The sequence below is a fragment of the Aquarana catesbeiana genome, linkage group LG05 (genome assembly GCF_042186555.1).
Source record: "Aquarana catesbeiana isolate 2022-GZ linkage group LG05, ASM4218655v1, whole genome shotgun sequence".
NCBI lineage: Eukaryota > Metazoa > Chordata > Amphibia > Anura > Ranidae > Aquarana > Aquarana catesbeiana.
In genome coordinates this window covers 579,158,165-579,166,161 of record NC_133328.1, presented here as the reverse complement: position 1 = coordinate 579,166,161, position 7,997 = coordinate 579,158,165, and the positions used below count along the sequence as shown (strand labels likewise).

The window sequence follows — 7,997 nt, the reverse complement described above, 5'->3', positions numbered from 1 at the left end:
TGAATTGTAATCTTTCTGTGTTTTTAAGAATAGCAAAGCCCCAAAACACACCATGTGTCAACATGTGCTAGCTCCCATCATGGGGTATCAACGGATTAGTTATGAGGAAGGGGTTGCACCCCCAAAACGTGTCCATTGATACCTCGTGATGGGAGATAGCACATGTTGACACACTGTGTGTTTTGGGGGTTTCTAAAATAACATGTTTGGAACTACACACATTTTTGGCAGGGGATCATAAGGAACATTTAATAGTTCGGCCTCTACGTGTACATGGCTTCAAATTTTGGCTTTGAGAGGGGTGAGATCACCCCATCTGAGGAAGGCAACGTCCACACAGTCTTGGGATACTAATGTCTCATTTGGCCTTCACTTTACCAAAATCCAACTTTGTAGGTTCCTGAGTTGGGGATGTGTATCCTATGTTTTTGAACATGAAAATATGGTTAATCAAATAATTAAGGATTAAGAGTCCATTCAAATTGATAATCAATATCCTCGGTGCAATTATCACACACAACACCCAAGAGTAGTGATAAAGGAAATAATCTGTCTTCCACCTCCACACAGACTGCTGCTTACCAGCGCGTAAGGATCTCTTAATTATAGGAGATCATATGGACCTAGGGCTTAATACCCAACCCGGGCCTTTGGTTGCTCTCAGTCAGGATCCCAGCGCCTTTTCAGGGGGCTCACTCAGGAGGTTAGTGGCAGATATTTCCCATGCCTCTTTCTAAAAGTAGACATTCAAAGGTATTTAGAAAGAGGCATGGGAAATATCTGCCACTAACCTCCTGATTGAGCCACCAACCCCTGAAAAGGCGCTGGGATCCCCACTGAGAGCAACCAAAGAATTAAGAGATCCATATGAGCTTTCCTTTATCACTACTCTTGGGTGTTGTGTGTGATAATTGCACTGAGGATATTGATTATCAATTTGAATGGACTCTTAATCCTTCATTATTTGATTAACCATATTTTTATGCATAAGTTTGCACATAGTCACAATATTTTATGTATCATTAGTTCAGTTTACAGCGTGGCTTATTATTGGAAAATTGTTTGTGTATGCGTGTATCTTGCAGCAAAGTCGCAGCTCTTTACATTTATTATTATTTTTGTATTCAAGCACATATCTGATATCACTTTAGTTATAGGACAGCGCAGTCATTATAAATTATACCTATGTTTTTGAACATGATTGTTTAGCCACAAAAAAGGCAAAATAATGGAAAACATACATGCTATACACCAAGATGTTGGTTTGCGTTAAAACCTTAAAACGCACATGTGAATGTGCTTTGTGTAAAATCTGTTTTACTAAACAATGTGTGGCTTATTATTTCAATGCTCAATATAAGTGTATGTGTTAAGTTTAAGTTGTTAAAAAGCCATAATGTTTTTTAAATTCATGCAATAGATCCATTAAGAACAAAAACATTGTGTGTGTGTGTAGCAGACCCACAGCACACCATAATAGTTAGATGATGAAGAGATTATCACCTCATGTAGCAAATAAGGTACATTTGCACTATTGTAGCAAGTGGCCAAAATAAAGGCCATTTGAGAACATATTATACAGATAAGAAACACAGACAACAGTAGTTCAAATGAAATATGAGTTTATGATCAAACAATAATATTATTCAGGATCAGCTCCAATTTGCTGCCAAAACACCGCCCCTCTACCCACAAAATAATCAAGGTATTTTTGACGTATATCTCTGGCATTTTGGGAGGGCAATCCAGCACGGCCAGTTTCTAGAGCCGTCATCACGCCCACAGATGGCCGAGCTGCAGCCTCTTCAGCTGGGCCTGCCACTGCAGGGTCTGCATCAGTTGGCACTGAGTCAAGGTAGCTGCTAGCATTCCTCCGTAAAAAAATATGGAGTATACAGCAGCACAATACCACATGGTTGATTTTGTATAGTTCCAGTTTAATTGGTCTTAAAAACAGCCTGAACCGACTGGAGAGGATGCCAAAGGTGTTTTCAAGCACCCTTCTGGCTCGAGAGAGCCTGTAATTAAATATTCTCTGCTCTGTGGTGGGGTTCCTCATAGGAAACGGCTTCATAAGATGTTCCCCCCAGAGCAAAGGCCTCATCTGCAACAAAAACAAAATTGAGGCCCTCAACATTCTCCTCAGCAGGTGGCAAGTTTAAGGTGCCATTCTGGAGCTGCTTGTAGAACTCTGTCTGCATAATGACTCCTCCATCAGAGTTGCACCATTCTTCCCAACATCAAGAAACAAGAACTCATGTGGCAGACACTACAGCTAACAGGACTATGCTGTAAAAGCCCTTATAATTGAAATAATATGAGCCAGAGTTGGGTGGTGGAACAATCCAGACATGTTTTCCATTAATAGCACCACCACAGTTGGGAAAATCCCACTGATGATGGAACTGGGCTGCAACGTCCTGCCATTGCTGTGGGTTGGAAGGAAACTGTGGATTAAAAAAAGGAAAAAGAAATTACTACTTCTGCACATAACATTGCAAGCAGATTTGCCACAAACATGCTTGGCTAACATAAGTATTAAACTTAAATGAGTATTTAAAGACAAAAGTGTAAGGTCAACTTATCTGATTCCTCACCCCCCTCTGGTGGCCCATTCTTTTTTTTTTCTCAAGAAAAATGTTTATTCAAATCTTTACAATACAAGCGATCCATATACACAATTAGTCACAGATGCATTATGATGGGAGGCCAGGACAGATGCATTATGATGGGGGGCCAGGACAGACCCCCCAGCATATGCAAGATCTATGCTCAAGAAGGTTTTATGTACGGCTGAGTGACACGTGTAGGCCCGCCGAGAAGGATGATGCCACCTCCACATGTCAGTCAGGTTGGAGGCCTCCGCCCAAGAGAGCAGCTCAAAAGTCGAGCCTGCTCCGGGCGAAAGTCATAGTTACATAGTTACATAGTAGGTGAGGTTGAAAAAAGACACAAGTCCATCAAGTCCAACCTATGTGTGTGATTATGTGTCAGTATTTCATTACATATCCCTGTATGTTGCGGTCATTCAGGTGATTATCTAATAGTTTCTTGAAGCTATCAATGCTCCCCGCTGAGACCACCGCCCGTGGAAGGGAATTCCACATCCTTGCCGCTCTTACAGTAAAGAACCCTCTACGTAGTTTAAGGTTAAACCCCTTTTCTTCTAATTGTAATGAGTGGCCACAAGTCTTGTTAAACTCTCTTCTGCGAAAAAGTTTTATCCCTAATGTGGGGTCACCAGTACAGTATTTGTAAATTGAAATCATATCCCCTCTCAAGCGTCTCTTCTCCAGAGAGAATAAGTTCAGTGCTCGCAACCTTTGCTCATAACTAAGATCCTCCAGACCCTTTATTAGCTTTGTTGCCCTTTTTTGTACTCGCTCCATTTCCAATACATCCCTCCTGAGGACTGGTCCCCAGAACTGGACAGCATACTCCAGGTGCGGCCGGACCAGAGTCTTGTAGAGCGAGAGAATTATCGTTTTATCTCTGGAGTTGATCCCCCTTTTAATGCATGCCAATATTCTGTTTGCTTTATTAGCAGCAGCTTGGCATTGCATGCCATTGCTGAGCCTATCATCTACTAGGACCCCCAGGTCCTTTTCCATCCTAGATTCCCCCAGAGGTTCTCCCCCCCAGTGTATAGATTGCATTCATATTTTTGCCACCCAAATGCATTATTTTACATTTTTCTACATTGAACCTCATTTGCCATGTAGTCGCCCACCCCATTAATTTGTTCAGGTCTTTTTGCAAGGTTTCCACATCCTGCGGAGAAGTTATTGCCTTGCTTAGCTTAGTATCGTCTGCAAATACAGAGATTGAACTGTTTATCCCATCCTCCAGATCGTTTATAAACAAATTAAATAGGATTGGTCCCAGCACAGAACCCTGGGGAACCCCACTACCCACCCCTGACCATTCTGAGCACTCCCCATTTATCACCACCCTCTGAACACGCCCTTGTAGCCAGTTTTCAATCCATGTACTCACCCTATGGTCCATGCCAACGGACCTTATTTTGTACAGTAAACGTTTATGGGGAACTGTGTCAAATGCTTTTGCAAAATCCAGATACACCACGTCTACGGGCCTTCCTTTATCTAGATGGCAACTCACCTCCTCATAGAAGGTTAATAGATTGGTTTGGCAAGAACGATTCTTCATGAATCCATGCTGATTACTGCTTATGATATCACTCTTATGACTAAAATCTTGTATATAGTCCCTTATCATCCCCTCCAAGAGTTTACATACTATTGATGTTAGGCTAACTGGTCTGTAATTCCCAGGGATGTTTTTTGGGCCCTTTTTAAATATTGGTGCTATATTGGCTTTTCTCCAATCAGCTGGTACCATTCCAGTCAATAGACTGTCTGTAAAAATTAGGAACAACGGTCTGGCAATCACTTGACTGAGTTCCCTAAGTAACCTCGGATGCAAGCCATCTAGTCCCGGTGATTTATTAATTTTAAGTTTCTCAAGTCTAATTTTAATTCCGTCCTCTGTTAACCATGTAGGTGCTTCCTGTGTTGTGTCATGAGGATAAACACTGCAGTTTTGGTTACTGAAGCCCCCCGATTCACTCGTGAATACTGAGGAGAAGAATAAATTCAATACCTTTGCCATCTCCCCATCCTTTGTAACCAGATGTCCTTCCTCATTCTTTATGGGGCCAATATGGTCTGTCCTCCCTTTTTTACTGTTTACATACTTAAAGAATTTCTTGGGATTTTTTTTGCTCTCCTCCGCTATGTGTCTTTCATGTTCTATCTTAGCCGTCCTAATTGCACCCTTACATTTCTTATTGCATTCTTTATAAAGTCTGAATGCTGAGGATGATCCCTCAACCTTGTATTTTTTGAAGGCCTTCTCCTTTGCTTTTATATGCATTTTTACATTGGAGTTAAGCCATCCAGGATTTTTGTTCGCTCTTTTAAATTTATTACCCAATGGGATACATTGGCTAATGCCCTTATTTAATATGCTCTTAAAGCAAACCCATCTCTCCTCCGTATTCTTTGTTCCTAATATTTTATCCCAATTTATGCCTTTTAGCAAGGTTTGTAATTTAGGGAAGTTGGCTCTTTTGAAATTCAGTGTCTTTGTGTTCCCTTCATGTTTCCTATTTGTGTGATTTATACTGAAACTAATTGACCTGTGGTCGCTGTTACCTAAATTTCCCCGTATTTCCACATCTGTGATCAGGTCTGTATTGTTGGTAATCAATAGATCCAGTAATGTTTTATTTCTAGTTGGTGCGTCTACCATCTGACCCATAAAATTGTCCTGCAAGACATTAAGGAACTGGTGAGCCTTAAATGAATGCGCGGTTCCCTCCGCCCAGTCTATCCACCCCAGAGTGCGGGACCAGATTGAAATCATCATAATTTTTTTTTTTGCTAAAAAATTACTCAGAACCCCCAAACATTATATATATTGTTTAAGCAGACACCCTAAAGAATAAACTGGTGGCCATTGCAACTTTTTATGTTACATGGTATTTGTGCAGCAATTTTTCAAACGCATTTTTTTTGGAAAGAAACAGTTTCTTGAATAAAAAGAAACAATAAAGTTAGCCCGATTTTTTTGTATACTATGAAAGATGATGTTACGCCGAGTAAATAGATACCTAACATGTCATGCTTTAAAATTGCGCACACTTGTGGAATGGTGCCAAACTTCAGTACTTAAAAATCTCCATAGGAGACGCTTTAAAATTATTTACAGGTTACATGTTTAGAGTTACAGAGGAGGTCACGTGCTAGAATTATTGTTCTTGCTCTAATGATCGTGGCGTATGTAACCTGTGTGTATCTGGCTCTGATACTAGCCAGTGCCTCACCAGCCACTGATCTCACTGTACGTCCCTGATTTCTAGCCTACTCCTATGAATCTCAATAATCTTTAAAAGAAATGTATGGGATTTTTTTTTTTAGAATTATACTTACCTAGCTGGATGCAGCATCGGTCCGATGCTGCATCTGTCCCCCCGCCGGTTCTAACACTGAGAACCGAACGATCGCTTGGTTCTCAGGACTGTCAGTCACTGGCTATCTGCTCTGCCCCCCACTGCGTTCACTGGAGCGCTGGGCTGTGGAGGGGGCGGAAGCGGCCAGCTCAGGCTCTCAGTGGCTCGCTGGTGCCGGTCCCGGCATGTGGGTGGATCCCAACTCCATTGTCAGCGATCTTGCCCGATCCTGGACCGGCTCTGTGATGTCAGCAAACAGCAGACTTCAGCCCGCTCTCTGCTAAAAACAGGTCACAGGAGTGCAGAACAAACTGCACGCCAGTGTTTCATAGGAGGAGTATAACTAAAACAAGCTTTGGCTGTACTTCTCCTTTAAGTCTGAAAACGTATGTTTTAAAAAATCCCACAAATTTACTTGAATTCTGTGACATGTAGTCACTATGCCCTGTGTGTAAGCACGGCTGTGTCACACATTTCACAGAGCCTGCCTTCTGAACTACAGAGGTGCTGAGGGGAGGAGTTCCAGCAGGCGGAGTCAGTACAAGAATCAAAGCTTACAGGCAGCAAGATACCATGAGATATGTAGATATAAGATAGATGTGCCACTTAGGCACAGGATCCCCAAACTACCACCAATACTGAGAGTCTGTTCCTATAGTCAACGGCTAAAAACATCTATTTCCAATTCCAAAGAAGGAAAGGGAAACCAATGTTTGCATACCTGATGGATTCATCTATGTTGGAAGAAGTATCGTATTTATCGGCGTATATCACGCACAGGCGTATAACACACACCCCAACTTAAGAGGGAAGTTTCAGGAAAAATTACTTTTTTTTTTTAAATAAATCACTTTGAAGCAAAATAATGGTCAGTGAGCATCAATGCAGCCTGATTAGTGCCCATCTGCAGCCTCAGTGCAACCTAATCTGTGCCCATCTGCAGCTTCAGTGCAGCCTGATCTGTGCCCATCTACAGCCTGATCTGTGCCCATCTGCAGCCTGATCTACGCCCATCTCCCCCATCAATGCTGCTCACCATCTCTCATCTCTCGCAGGAAATCACTGAGCCGTCATCTCCTGCTTACTCGGCTCTCAGACGGCAGTCACATACACAGTCCCACCTCCGCCATCGGCATTGGACCAGCTCCTGTGATAGACAGAACACTGGTCCAATGCCGGTGGCGGAGGCGGGACTGTGTGTGAGAGCTGAGTGGAGAGCCGAGTGGAGAGGAGATGATGGCTCAGTGAATTCCGGCGGCACTCTTCCCCCTCCAAGGTGCGCTGTTGGTGTATAACACACACCCACGATTTTCCCCCTATTTTCAGGGGAAAAAATGTGTGTTATACGCCGAATACGGTAATAAAACTGTTTTGAGACTTTTATATAGTGAGTGGTTCCTCTATCCTTCTTTGGAGTTAAATATAGATTCATGTATACAGTTATTGTATGGAAAATGGGTTTTACTTTACTTAGTACTGTGCCCTGCTTAATGGAAGTTGCGCTCCAATGACTGCAGTAGACACAGAACTGCTCTATATTCTGCACAAAGCTAATCATTCATTCTGCATCAGGAGGCAAGTAGAGGGGGCTTTCCTATTTCTTCTTAAGAATTAAAATTCACTTTAAAAGAAACCCGTCAATAAAGAAATACAAGATTGCAGTCCCTGTATTTTTTTCAGCATGTGTGTCCTTAAATGATAAAAAATATGGTATATGCGATGCTGCATATTACGTAGGAAAAGACAGGTCTCCTTTTCCATGGATACAAAAAAATGCATGTATTACCTGATAAGTGCATTGTATTATGGAGCTCTAACTAAGTCTGACTCATTCCTGCTGACATAACAACCTTATGTGAATGTTAATCCAGTAGGTGTTACAGTATGATCTACAGTATAGTAATATTAAAAAGCTATGACTCCCACACACACATAATATCAATATAACTGATTCCAATACCTTTATCACAAGACTCCCTGAGATTGAATACATCCTTCATTACATTAAGCATCTCCTGTTGCT

The 7,997-nt window shown here is 41.9% G+C and overlaps 1 long non-coding RNA gene across 1 annotated transcript in view; it reads right to left on the bottom strand.

The window, feature by feature from the left end:
- Positions 1–1,605: 1,605 nt before the first annotated feature.
- The window catches only part of LOC141146152 (uncharacterized), a 161,214-nt gene continuing 154,822 nt past the window's right edge, over positions 1,606–7,997 (bottom strand). The window contains exon 2 of the long non-coding RNA XR_012244732.1: positions 1,606–2,447. This is a non-coding gene — a long non-coding RNA (uncharacterized lncRNA). The remainder of the gene's footprint in view (positions 2,448–7,997) is intronic.